The sequence below is a fragment of the Equus przewalskii genome, chromosome 7 (assembly GCF_037783145.1).
Source record: "Equus przewalskii isolate Varuska chromosome 7, EquPr2, whole genome shotgun sequence".
Classification (NCBI taxonomy): Eukaryota; Metazoa; Chordata; class Mammalia; order Perissodactyla; family Equidae; genus Equus; species Equus przewalskii.
The window spans coordinates 42985698-42998962 of NC_091837.1; the positions used below are offsets into that span (position 1 = coordinate 42985698).

Here is a 13265-nt window from a genome sequence, read left to right on the forward strand (position 1 = left end):
CCAAGCTATGTGGTTTTGGCATAGGAATAAACAATCCAGAAGAGAAAGGGCACCCAGAAACAGGCCTGAGAGTAAAAGAATTTCTAAATGCTAAAGGTAGCATTTTGTATCAGAAGAAAAAGGATAGATTTAATAAATAGCACTAATGAGCTTTATCATCTGAAAAAAAAAGAACTGAATTCTTATGTCACAACATCTATAAATATAAATTCCAGGGTAAAAAGCTAAATTATTTGTGATATAAAACAAAACAAAAACGTATAAATAGAATTTTAAAAATGATTGTCAGCTGTGGAAAGTATTCTTAAAACACAAAATCCAGAGGTTATAAAAGGAAAAATTTTTAAGATAAAAGGAAAATATTAGACGGGATAAAGACAAGCAGATATGGAAAAAATGTTTGCAACATAAAGACAAAGGATTAACACCCATACTATATGAAGAATCCCTAAAAATCTATAAGGAAAAGACAACCCAATAGTACAACTGGCAAAGGTTATGAGCAAGTAGTTCACCACACGGAAAAATGCACAATAGACTTCAATTGAAAAAGCAAATTAAAATAACTTTAAGGTATCTTTAGTCACATAATAACTAAAAATAAAACAATGTTCCTAGATGTTATGGGATAAATAAGCATGCTTCTATATTCCAGTTCAATCTTCCTCAAATAAAAAAAAAAAAATGTGGAAATACATAAAAAGAGCTTTGAACTTGCTAATATCCCTAGCTCCGAATACCATCAAAAAGAAAAAGCAATGTCTACTGTGCCATTAGAAGACTTTATCAGGACCTGGCCTGGTGGCGCAGCAGTTAAGTTTGCACATTCTGCTTCAGTGGCCCGGGTGTGGACATGGCATCGTAAGTCATGCTGTGGTAGGCGTCCCACATTAAAAAAAAAAAAAAGCAGAGGAAGATGGGCACAGATGTTAGCTCAGGGCCAGTCTTCCTCAGCAAAAAGAGGAGGATTGGCAGCAGATGTTAGCTCAGGGCTAATCTTCCTCAAAAAAAAAATAAATAAAGACAATCGCAAAAAGGAAAAATAAAACAGACAAAAAATGAAAAAGTAGAAAAGGAATCAGATTCTTACTGTCAGAAGGAAACTAAGCTTATTGGGTCCAACCACTCACCCACAGGAAAAACATCACTGACAGACTATCTAGCTTTCGCATTTAATCAAACTCCAAAGATAGGTGGTTCAGGGATTCAATAGAGCACTGCTGGACAACCGTTAAAAATTACTTCTTCATAACCTTCCAATTGTTATAAATGGCAACTGTTTAATAAGCTGTTAGAGAATGTTGTCCGGACACAAGGCCACGTTCAGCATCTGTATTTATTAAAATTCAGCTTTGAAGGCATCATTTATTCAATTCTCTTTTTTTGAGATGTCTGTCCCCTGATTTTTCTACAACTAGTGGGGCCCTGGGAATATCAGAAATGTCTTTCAGAATCTTCAGACACAATTCTTCTGGACCTAGAAGCCTGAAATCAGGTGAAACTAGAGGCCCTTTTACTATCTATCATCTACTTTCTTACTCTTTTTTTCTAGCTTTTCTAACTTAAAGAGCATCCCGTTGTTACAGAAGTTAGGAGATTAAAAAGAGGATATGCTAGGTGTTCCCTGTGACCTATTATTTCAACTTTCCTAAGTTGTGGATCTGTGGCTTCCTTCTTACATCTGGCTGTGAATTTAGCTCTAAGAATCGTCTGTGTTATCATTGGTTTTTCTTTCTTCTAAGTACTGATCATTCTAAAAATCCTATTCATCCTCTGACAATATCCTAAGAGATTCCTAACTCTCTCTTTTACTTGGCCTTTTTTATGAGTTCCTCCTTCTGACTTAGTAAGTTCTATTCATCAAAAAAAAAAAAAAAAGAAAATTCAAAAACAAAAACTAAGCCCCAGTAAGAGTGGCTCTGGGGGTGTAGTGGGGAAGGGGAGGTGTGAGGTGAGATGTGGGGAAGGGGGAAGGCTTTAGCTCCACCGTAATTTCCACCCGCCATATCCCCACCATATCCTTGATATGGCTAATTACTGTCTTTCCTCAATCATTAAAAGTGCTATGCAAATGCAGATACAATCCTTATTCTACTCCGACCCTCTCCCCTACGAGAGCACTTCCCAAGCTTTTCATATAAAAAAGTTTGGGGCATTTTTAGACTTTTCATTCCTTTAGGTGGTATATTGCCCCTAGAATCTTAAAACCATAGACTCTTAGTTTTCTAACATTTCTTAAAGTCTAGGGCATACATTTCCTTAAAGTCCAGAATTACCTTTCTTATTACTTTTAATATATGGTCCCTATCTCCAAAGGCTCTTTCTAGAATTTGCACATCACTAACTTTTTTCTGTTGGTCCTAATTAAGTTCAAAATAGCAAACACCTTTACAGCTTCCTTTACCACCTAAAGCATGAAATTAAATTTTTCCAGATGCTTTGCTTATAAAAAACAAATTTCCAAAAGGTGTTGGGATATTTACATTTTCCATCACAACTTGTTTGCTTCTATATTAACTGCTGCCTGAATTAAGAAGATACCATCTATACTACAACTAGAAAGACCCACAACTACAATATACAACTATATACTGGGTGGATTGGGGGAGAAAAAGCAGAAAGAAAGAAAAATAAAAGACTGGCAACAGTTGTTAGCTCAGGTGCCAATCTTTAAAAAAAAAAAATAAGAAGAAGATACCATCTATGTCCACACCTTTCAAATAAATATTCTAACCATGTTTATACAACCAAATAGTGTATTTCCATATAGGTGTCTAACTTGTTTAACTACTAGATTACTTCCTGCCCCTTTGTGTGTCAGAGACAGCTACCTTTCCACCAAAAATTCACTCTCCCTTTCTATGGTGTGAAATTCTCACCGAAGGGTAGCTGCCCTGCCAAGGACTATTTTTCCCAGCTCTACTCAAAACCAGATACATGCATATGACTCACTTACATCAATGTAATGTACGGGTAACCGACTGTGCCAGAGTTTTTAAGAAGCATGGTTGCTAGAAATATATTCAGAGACTAAGATATATAGAAAAGGAACCCCCTTATTGTAAATGGGTAACTACCCTTATGGATAGTTAAGCACCTTTCCTATTACTGTTTAACATTCACAAGTCACTGCCAAATCAAACCTCAGTTTCTCCATAAGACTCAAGTAGAATGTTTATTTGAATTCATCCCAAGCATTAATGCCAGTAATTTAGCACCAGGCCTGCCACTCCAAGAAGTCTTGAGTAAAAAACATCTGTGGTTACTGTATGAGTTTTAGTGAGGAGCTAGCTATTTGCTGACATTTCTTTCTCCCAAGCTCATGGCAGGCAAACATTGCCAGCTATTGCTGCACTTTCCTACATTTAAAAATATCCAGGGGCCGGCCCGGTGGCATAGTGGTTAAGTTTGCACCCTCCACTTCGGCAGCCCAGTGTTCACAGACCCAGATCCCAGGTATGGACCTAGCACCACTTATCAAGCCAAGCTGTGGAGGCATCCCACATAAAATAGAGGAATATTGGCAGAGATGTTAGCTCAGCGACAACCTTCCTCAAGCACAAAGAGGAAGACTGGCAACAGATGTTAGCTCAGGACAAATCTTCCTCATCAAAAAAATAAATAAATAAAATTTTTTTAAACATTTAATAAGTGCCTACTTATTAAACTCCAACTTCTTGGAGTTCCAGATGCTTGGGATAAGTTCTATAACCAAAACAAAGATCCCTACCCTCATGGAGCTTACATTCTAGCGGCAGCCATTCCAATCATTCAAAATTGGCACAACAGTTTAAAACCTATCTGCCAACACTTATGTAGACTTAATAAACACGGGCAACGACGGAACTGGTGGAGCAATGTGTGAAGGAGCTGCACTGTAGATACTCTATGTGGGATAATAATGCTACAAAATGAAACTAGTATTTCCACTAGAAGACAACGCTCCCGCTTATTAGAGAGGATAAAGGGTACATTCTTAGATACAAAAGAAATAAAAGGAAGCCAAAGAAGAAAAGGCCTGTAAGGTGGTGAAGGAAATCACTGTCAATGGAACTTGACACAGTGGCAAAAGAGTAGCAAACAAAATTTCCATTTGGAGCTTTAGATGAGACTTCATCCAGAGAGTGAGGAACTCATGTAACAATAAGATTTACAGGAATAAGCCAGTATGGAAGAATCCCACTGTTTCCTCCAGAAGGAAGTGAAGCTTTGAATGGTTGGTGAGTCTGTATGAAAGTGTAGGAAACTGCCATCCCACTGAGAGGCAAATGCTGCTCTCTTTCTTCAGCACGTGTCTGAAATGTCATGGAAGACCATCTAGACAATGCAGACCTTCCATCTGTTTCTACTAACTCATCTAGGAATAAGTGATAGAATTAGTAGAAACGAAGGCAATATTGTACAGTAGAAGTTTGATCTAGCTTTTGAGTCAGAAGACAGATTTGAGCACAAACTATACACACACACACACACACACACAAAGAGACAGAGAGGGCCTGATTATACATATAGACTATATACACACTTTACAAACCCAAACTTACAAAAGGACAGCATTTGCTACAGTTTAGTTAGTGTAATAACCCATCTTTTTCAGCTCATATAATACCTGACCTTGACACCTATTATGAAATATGCACCACAAAGTACTTCCATTAGAAAGAAAAGAGAGTGGTTGGGAATTCTCAGCCCCAAGACAAATGTAGTTTAAGGGAGAAGGAAAAAGATAAGAAAATTCCCCTTTCCATCATTGCTCCTTATCCCTAAGGAAGTTGTCTTATAGGGAACAGGACTGCTGTCAGTTAGCCTTATATTCAAATTTAGTTCCACCCAATCACTAGTCATGCGACCTTAGCAAATTACATATTCTTTCTGATCCTCAGTTTCTTTATATGTAATAAATACCTACCACATTCACGATTTTTCTGGGTATTTTGGAAAGGTATTTCAAAGATTTAAGTTAAATGTGATAATGCACATGGATGTAAAGCATAGCATCTGTTACAGAACAAGATTCCTTCCTTCCTTCCTCAACGCCCAAGAAGAGTAAATGAGTAGGAAACAGAAAAAAAGGATGCAAATGGAAAAATTATGAACCCCACATTACATCCACTCCTCCTTTTCCCAAGCCCTCTTTTACTTTCCTCATTTTTGCTCATCATCCCCAATCTTTTAAAGTTTTCCCATTCCTCACACTCTCTTGTGGGGTTAGAGTAGGAGGTACACTTCACAGTGCCTAGCAAGCAGGTGGGAGAACCTCGGGAAGCTTCTGTACTTAAATTCAGCTTAACAGCAAGGCCTCACTGGGAAAGTCCTGGCATCCGAATATGGAACTCAGAGTGGTTTTTAAATAGTGAGGACCTGGGAAGGTGGAGAGGGAGGGCGACTGGCAAGGCAATGGGTTCATCTACTGTGTAATCAGAACATTTACTCAGCCAAATATTTCATTTGTTCAAAGAGTTCAGCAGGTTAAAACAAAAACAAAAACAAAACCCACAAAACTTAATTTAGAACACATTTACCACTGAAACATTTGTTAGGTTTTTACAGGTAAACTCTAACCAGAAAGGCTGACCTCACAGAAAAGACTTTTTCTGGGAAAAGATTCTGATTTTCAAAGAACTTACAAACTTTGGGAACACAATCTACTTATAATCTTAGTTTCTTTCTTTTTTTCCCCAAAATCTATTTTGCAAACCTTAAAAAGCTAACCATTTTCAATTTTCCATGCTTTATTTTGATCTGAATATTAAAGAAAACTATCCAAAACAATTACTCTGACCTTTTGTCAATTAAAAAAATTAAATATGTTTTAATGTTGGTGAGTATTTTCCTGATACAATGTGGCAAAGCTGTCATCCCAATAGTCATGATTACCTGTAAACTGACATCACAACTATCTGCTTCAATGAATAAGTCATTATTTTTCTGCATTACATTACTGTAAAATAAATCTGAAATGCTTTTTTAAACTTTGCTTTCAAATGTGTCTTCTTATAGTAAAATTTCTACACAGGTGTTGCAGAGCCTGTGAACGTGAGTCACAAATATCTATAATGAACTAACATATAGAAAAACAGTAAATCAAGTTTTCCTGCCTAGAGAAGTGAATCAGTTTACTTGAGGCTAAATCTATCTAGTGCAAAGGGATTTATTAGAGTTTCAAAGGTATCACACAATAATACCATCAAAAACATAGAAGTATTGTAATGGATTACCATACTAAAAACATCTCAAATTCATAAGAGCTTCATATTCATAGCCAGGTCCACCCAACTGTGAATTCCTAGACGGCAGCAGTCATGCTGCAATCATTTTTATAACATCAAAACTTGCACAGTGTTTGTCATACGGCGGGTTTAATCAATGTCCACTAATGAATGGAGTAACACTGCATTTGCTTGAGAAAGTCCAGGACCAAGCCCACAGGTCAGTTTTCTACTATAAGCTTTACTCACCTGCTATCTAATTTTATTTCAAATTGTAGACTCTGAAACATTTCCTTAAAACTTTATCAGTGTAAAAATTTCAACTGTGGTAAAACTACACATTTATATAAGGCTGAAAGGATATGAGAAGCCATCTAGTCTAACTACCTCCTGCTTCAAATAGTGAAACTGAGGCCTAGGGAGTTGACTGAGTTGACCAAAGCCACACAGCTCTTCACTGTCAGGAGTGGAATTCATATCCAGATGGTCTTCTCTCTTTTAGTCCTCTCCTTATTACAACATATTGCCTTCTCTGCTCCTTTTCAAATGCCTGACTGCTATTACTTCAAAAGTGTTCTTATCTGGAACATACTAACTGCATCAGAACAAAAGTTAGAAATCAATAAACTTGCCGCAGAACAATTATAAGTATTAACTTATGCAGCAAAGGCCACCAACTTTCTCCACCCCACCCCAATTTCTACTTAATGCTAAGAAACTGAAAGTTACATTTAAAAATTAAAGAAGTAACTAACATTCATAATTAATTTACAAAAACCAAGTCTACATATTGCTAGGAATAGAGGCTGAAACCGACAATCTTTAAGTTCCAGTGGTCAGTTCTTTCCTCCTAGTGCTTCGTATCTCCACCCCGACCTCCAATAACCCAGCAGAAATATCCCACAGAACTGTGCATTTTTTAACTCACATTATGTCCTTGGAGGATAAGAACATTAAGTCATAATTTTAATATTGATGGTCACTACTAAGGTGATAGGATACCTAATGTCCTGCTAAGTAGGTGCCACTGTGACAATGTGTACTGATTAACGTTCAAGCACATAATCTTCTGAACCTCTTCCTTCCTTCTGGTTATACAAGTTTGAGTGCTGCTTCTCTCAATACTCTCTATCCCCTATCCCAAATTACCCAAACCCTGAACCACCAAGTTCCAAAGCCAGGATTAGCAAAAGGAATTGTCTCTGTAGATTTTCCGACAGTAGTGGTAAAGGAGAAGACAAGATGCTGCTGCTCTTTGCTTGGCATGTTTATAAACTGAGCAACACTTCAAGAAGCAGCAAAATTTACCTATGGCATCTTCCAGTCTGGGGCTTGCCATATACAGCTGACGTTGCATCTGCGTTTGTTGATGTCCATCTTCTCACACTCCAATAAGAAAGAACAACAGGAAAAAGAATCTAGGGTTCTTACTTGCAAAACTCAGGGAGCCACAGAGATATGTCATGTCTAGCTAGATCTAGAGATAATCTCTCTTGAAGGTGTTCCACTTCCTGGGAGAAAGTAGGAAGCCCAAAGAACCTGCAAATAAACTCTCCTGCCACCCTGCAAACAACAGGAACAGCAGCAGCACTTCTGAGAGACACAGCTCACAGCAGCACGGAGTATACGGCACATGCTTCCGGGAACCTGCAGTCATATACATATAATTAAACAAGGGAAACTGAAAGACACTGCTATCCCAGGTTGAGGGAGGGAACTGAGGCACAGAGAGGCTTATAACTCAGTCGGGTACATTATCCTGTAGTCTGAAATTACCAGATCCTCTCTCTCTTTCCTGGAGAGAACTTCAAGATCTTAAAAGAGTAACACCAAGTAAACCCAATCCAGACCAGGATCTGTTACCACCAAGTCTGCTAGTTCCAAGACAACAGTAGTGCTGCTGCAGCCAACGATTCCTTGGCATACAGACACGTTAAAATGGTACTGGCAGCAGCACCAGCTCTTCTCTTTCACCCTCCGCTGTTACTATAGCTCCTATTGCTAAATCTGCCTCTGAGTTTAGACAGGAGCTGGATGGTTCATAATCACCCAGCAGCTGCAGCTGAGCAATACTCAGCCTAATTGTGGCGCTGGAGCAGCTGAGAGGAAGAAAAGAGATAATATATACCCTACCGTAGCCACACACAAACTGCCGCACACACTACCAACAAGATACCAAGATACTTGAATAGGAACAGATGATTTCCTTTAAAGAAATGCAGTTGCACCTCGCTGGAGGAACTTGTATTTGTATCACAGACGTGTTTAAATGTGAACTGAAGGTGACCTAAGCCATGAGGAGTTCTGAACAATGGAAGATCTTAACTAAAACTTCCTGTAAATATTCACACAACAAAGCCAGAGCCACAAACCTCACCTTATAACATGACTGAAAGTTCCTGTGATGTGAGAATTTGGCAGAGATGCGATCTCTTCTTCAACCCTACATTACAACAATGCAGAGCGACAACATCAACAACTGAAACAGCAAGCCATTATATAAAGCAAGTAAAGTAGCACAGTGCAATGAGTCTCAGCATTTTTGAAACTCCAACACCATGCTGTCATTTGCTTTCTTTTGAAACAAAACATACTCTTCCTTTAGGTGCCATATGGCACATCGTCATAAGGCTTAAGCAAAGGAAAACTTATTGTATGGTAAGAATTTCATGACATCCTTAAGAATATCAAGACTAAGGCTGAAATTACTGATCTAAAGAATTACTGTTCCAGAATGTAAAACTGGATTAAAGACTTATTACCTTGATGCCATAGTTAAGTTTTGAGTTTTAACTGTCATGTTACATAATTTTCTGAAAAATAGGGTATATTTTATACTTGATGAGAGAACAGTATCCATTAGTTTAACATATTTTACTTACCTATTTGTCACAAAATACAAGTCTAAAAGGATTTTTAAAGTTATTGAAACCTGAAGTCTTCCCTCAAAATATCAACATAATTAACATATATTATTCATATGTTAAAGTAGTTATATACACTAGCTGGTATGACAATTATGATTTATTAAGTCTAATCCTGTTTGCAAAGGACAGCCCTGGCAGTGTTCTAAAGTCAGTTACCACATGTTAAGTTCTTTATCTAAAACACTTTATAAAGTACATTATAAACAGGCCTCTTTAAAAAAAGAGAAAAAAAGTTTTATGTAAACTAAAACACAGATACAGAAAAGCACACAGAACAAATACACGACAACGAATTATACTAAGGCCAACACCCTTCCAACCACCACCAGGTTAAAAGAACTTTGCCACAACTTCAGAAGCAGGGTCTCAATCACAACTTCCTCCCTCCTCCCATATCTTTACTTTTATATAAATTATTTCCTTGCAGGATTTTTTTTTAATATAATTTTATCATCCAAGTTTGCATTCCTAGACACCAGAGCTTAGTACTGCTCTTTTAAAATTTTTGATATTAGGCTTTCTTTTTTTTTTTTTTTACTATAATGACAACAGGAACTAATAAATGATCCCTACACTCACTAGATTAAGAACTAAATACATTTACAAAGAAAAATTACTCACATTAAAAAATTATTTACTGCCTAACAAGATGCAAATTTGAACTTTGTATAAACAAGTCTTACACCACCCACTGGTAATATTTCACTTATACTGGGTCATTGCTATTTTTTTAGAATATTTATTCTTTTAACATTACATGGAGATTTATTTGCATAGACATTGATATTTCAGCTTAAGAAATTCCTGAATTAAAAAAAGAAAACTTAAACCATGTATTAATATTACACTTTAGCCATAAGTCAAATTCCACCTATCCCAGGAAGATAGGTCAAAGCTGTAATTTCACTTTCGGTTGAACAGAAAGGAGTCAATTTTGTGGTTTATGAAGTCAGCAAAAACATACTGCAAAACTAAAGCTATTATAACATTATGGTGGTTACAGCCGACTACATATTTTAAGAGTCCTTTTATGTTTTCTCCTGGAAATATGGCTTTGAACAGTCTTGTATTCAGATTCAGATCAAAGGCAGTTGTTTTTTTCAAATTTAGGACCCTATGAATTGTCAACCAGCATTCAAAATCTCCACTAAGGTTTAGCTAACGTCCAAAAATCAAAATACAATTCCCTTTTCTTAAATCTAACTATGACAGGAGTCTCATATATTAGCAAAAACAAAAAATACCTATATGGCTTAGTGAAATAAAACTTTCTTACAAAATAATATGTGAAAATCATATATGATGCATACAAGATCCTTGACTTCTAATACAAGACACTTCTTCCTTACCTGCCCATTCAAAATGCTTCCTGTCCACTGTGTGCCAAACATTGCGCTAGTTAAGGTATCAGATTTTGCCTTAAATGCATACAGTCACATGTACACATTTAGTGATATTTTCCTTAGTGTGTAGTTTAACTAGACATTTAACAGGATGGTTTAAACACACTTAGAATTATCAGGATACCTTTGGCACTGTAATCCTATAGTTACAATGCACGAGTATACCACAATCATATGCGTGTATATGTGAAATCATCTATGTGAAAACACACACCAGAGGAACATATATGTACGTAATAAAGGGAATGAACGTAAAGCTGTGATTCCACTAGACTTCTCACTCCTTCACTTTAATAATTTATAAATTGTTAGACCGTATGTTATTCCGTATCTGTTTCAATTAATTACAGAGAAAATAATTCAACCAAATCCGAACTAGGTTGTGTCCCGCTCACAAGAAAACAAAAATTAAATCAGTCCCTACATCGGACTCGATTTTCGAAGAGCTTCTTAAACGTTGCCCCATGCCCAGTAAAGCCGAAGCTGGAAGCAATTATCAAGAAGAAAAACACACTTTAAAACAAAATTTTCTGTAACACATGCGGACAGAGAACCGAACCAAATGGGAGGCGGGGTGAAATAATACTGTAAAAGTGGATGCTGAATGGCATTTTTCCCAACCCCCAACCCAAAACAAAGGAAAACTTTAACATGTTGCGGTTTTCAATCAAACCAAGCGAAGCGAGAGGCTCCCCCACTCGCCCCCACACCCCCGCGCGCGCTCTCCCGGCACAGTTGCCGCTCGGCGTCAACCAGGACACAGACCCCCCCCAAACTCGGGGCCAGCGAGGGGCCGCTGCCCTCGCCCCTAACTTCGGCCGGGCCAGCCAAAATGAACCTCGCCTCCACCTCGCCGGGTGGCCCACACGACCTTAAAGAAGCGGGTGGGGGTGTCCCAAAGCTCCCACGACCTTAGGTCGGACCCGGGCGGGACCGGGCAGGACTGGACGGGGCGGAGACCGAGTCAGGGGGCGAGCAGGTAGCGCCGGGAAGGAGACACGCCCGCCGGGCGAGCCGGGCGCGGGGGGAGAAGTTTCTCCCCAACTTCCCGACTCCGAGCCGCCGGGGCCGGGAGTGGCGGCGCCTCCGAGCGCGGGAGGGCGGGCGGGCGCCGGGGCCTAGTGCAGCCCGGGCCGGGGTCGGCCGCGTCCGCGCGCGAGGCCCCGCCGGGTCCTTACCTGCCCTCCAGCCGCGCTCGCACGAGCCCCTCGGGCGGCGGCGGGGAGGGGTGGCGGGGAGGGGGCGGCGGGCGGAGGCGAGGCCCGCGGGCCCTCTCCCTCCTCCACCTCCACGTCCCGGGCGCCTGGCAGCAGCGACGACGGCACGGCGGGCCCCGAACTCGCTACTTCAGGAGGAGGGAATTCCCGGGCTCCCCCACCCCTCGGCCTCGCTCTCCACCTCTCTCCGCGCGGCGCCCGCCCCTTCGCCCGGCTCCGCCCCTCCGCTCCCCGGCGGGGGCGGGCGCGGGGGCGGAGCGGGGGCTGCGGCTACCTGCGCGCCGCCCGCCCGCTCACCGGAACTCGCGCCGCGCCCGCCCCCGGCTCGAGCGCCCCCCGCCTTCCGGCGCCGGCGCGCGCCTCCGAGGGCTGCGGGCCGTCCCGCCGCGAGCTCCGTCGCCTCCGAGTCCGAGTCACTTATCCCGGCCCAACATGGCGGCGGGGTCTGGGGCGGCTTCCCGAGGCGGCGCCGGCTGAGGGGGCGTGAGGAGGAGGCGCTTCTCCCCGCAGAGAGCAGGCCCGCGGCGCCCCTCCGCACGCGCGGACCCTGGGCCGCTGACTCGGCTGCCGCGGAGGTGGAGTCGGGGTCGCGGATGTCGCCCTCGCTCTGTCCCGCCGAGGGCTCGGGGCTTTGTCTTTGGGGGGAGAGGACAGGGTTGAGTGTTTTGGGTTGGCTGAGTGCGTCTCAGGACCATGCTGGCGCACCCTTTGTCGTCGATGGTGAAATCTTAGCCCAGCCGCGAGAGCCGGGGGGCGTTCCTAACGCCCTCCTCACCGTCCGGATCGCCGTCCCCACTCTCGCGTCTGGCCTCCTTCCGAGTCAGGGATCCTGTCCCAGCCCGAGGAGCTTCCTGTTGACTGTAGGTCGAACCAGCCTTGCCGGGAGGGGGATCCGAAGCCGAGTGCTTTTGGCGACTCTCCCAGTCCTGGTGGCTTTGGCTGCTCTTGGGACAGCGTATTCTGATATGATCCTGGCCCCGTCCCAGGGAGGGAACTGGGATGGGTGTTATCCTGTTTGACAGCTGTGGAAACTGAGGCTGCGACCCTCTAGCAAGTGGAGCAGCCACAACTAGAATCCCTGCCTATCTGAATCCAAGCACCTTTCCTGTTCGCCTTGTGGCCAGTCGCTGGAGGAGGGAGAGGATCCCCAAGGAACTGGGATGGAGATGAGGGTTGGGCTCGGAATGGGCTGAACGTTGAGGCTGTTTGCTGAAATCACTTCTGCCCTGTCAGACTCTTAGATTAACTTCCTCTCTGTGTTTCCTCTTTGGTGGGGTTATCAGAACTTAATGTGGAACTGTTGGTTTCCTTTGTCTGTGGTTTCTAATTCAAGCATCTTCGACAAATATGAAATAGCACAATCATGTGTCAGTATTCTGGTATTCTAGGAACTCAGGATAAGTTTGAATTTTGAAACATGATTTTCTTCAGCTCACTAAGTGAACCAAAGGTAGGCATAGGCATTCACGTGAACAGAAGGTACACATAGCATGGAACGGTGCTTTCTTG

General features: G+C 41.7%; 1 protein-coding gene across 9 annotated transcripts in view; it reads right to left on the minus strand.

The window, feature by feature from the left end:
• YES1 (YES proto-oncogene 1, Src family tyrosine kinase) overlaps window positions 1-12942 on the minus strand; it is an 80104-nt gene extending 67162 nt beyond the window's left edge. The window contains exon 1 of one of the 9 annotated variants that reach the window (XM_070629752.1): window positions 12532-12942. The gene's annotated coding sequence lies outside the window, so the exon portion shown is untranslated. Of the gene's footprint in view, window positions 1-10485; window positions 11650-11717; window positions 12259-12531 lie in introns of those variants that run through there. The other 8 variants (XM_070629751.1, XM_070629750.1, XM_070629745.1 and 5 more) reach the window with 8 other exon arrangements.
• Between the last annotated feature and the right edge of the window lie 323 nt (window positions 12943-13265).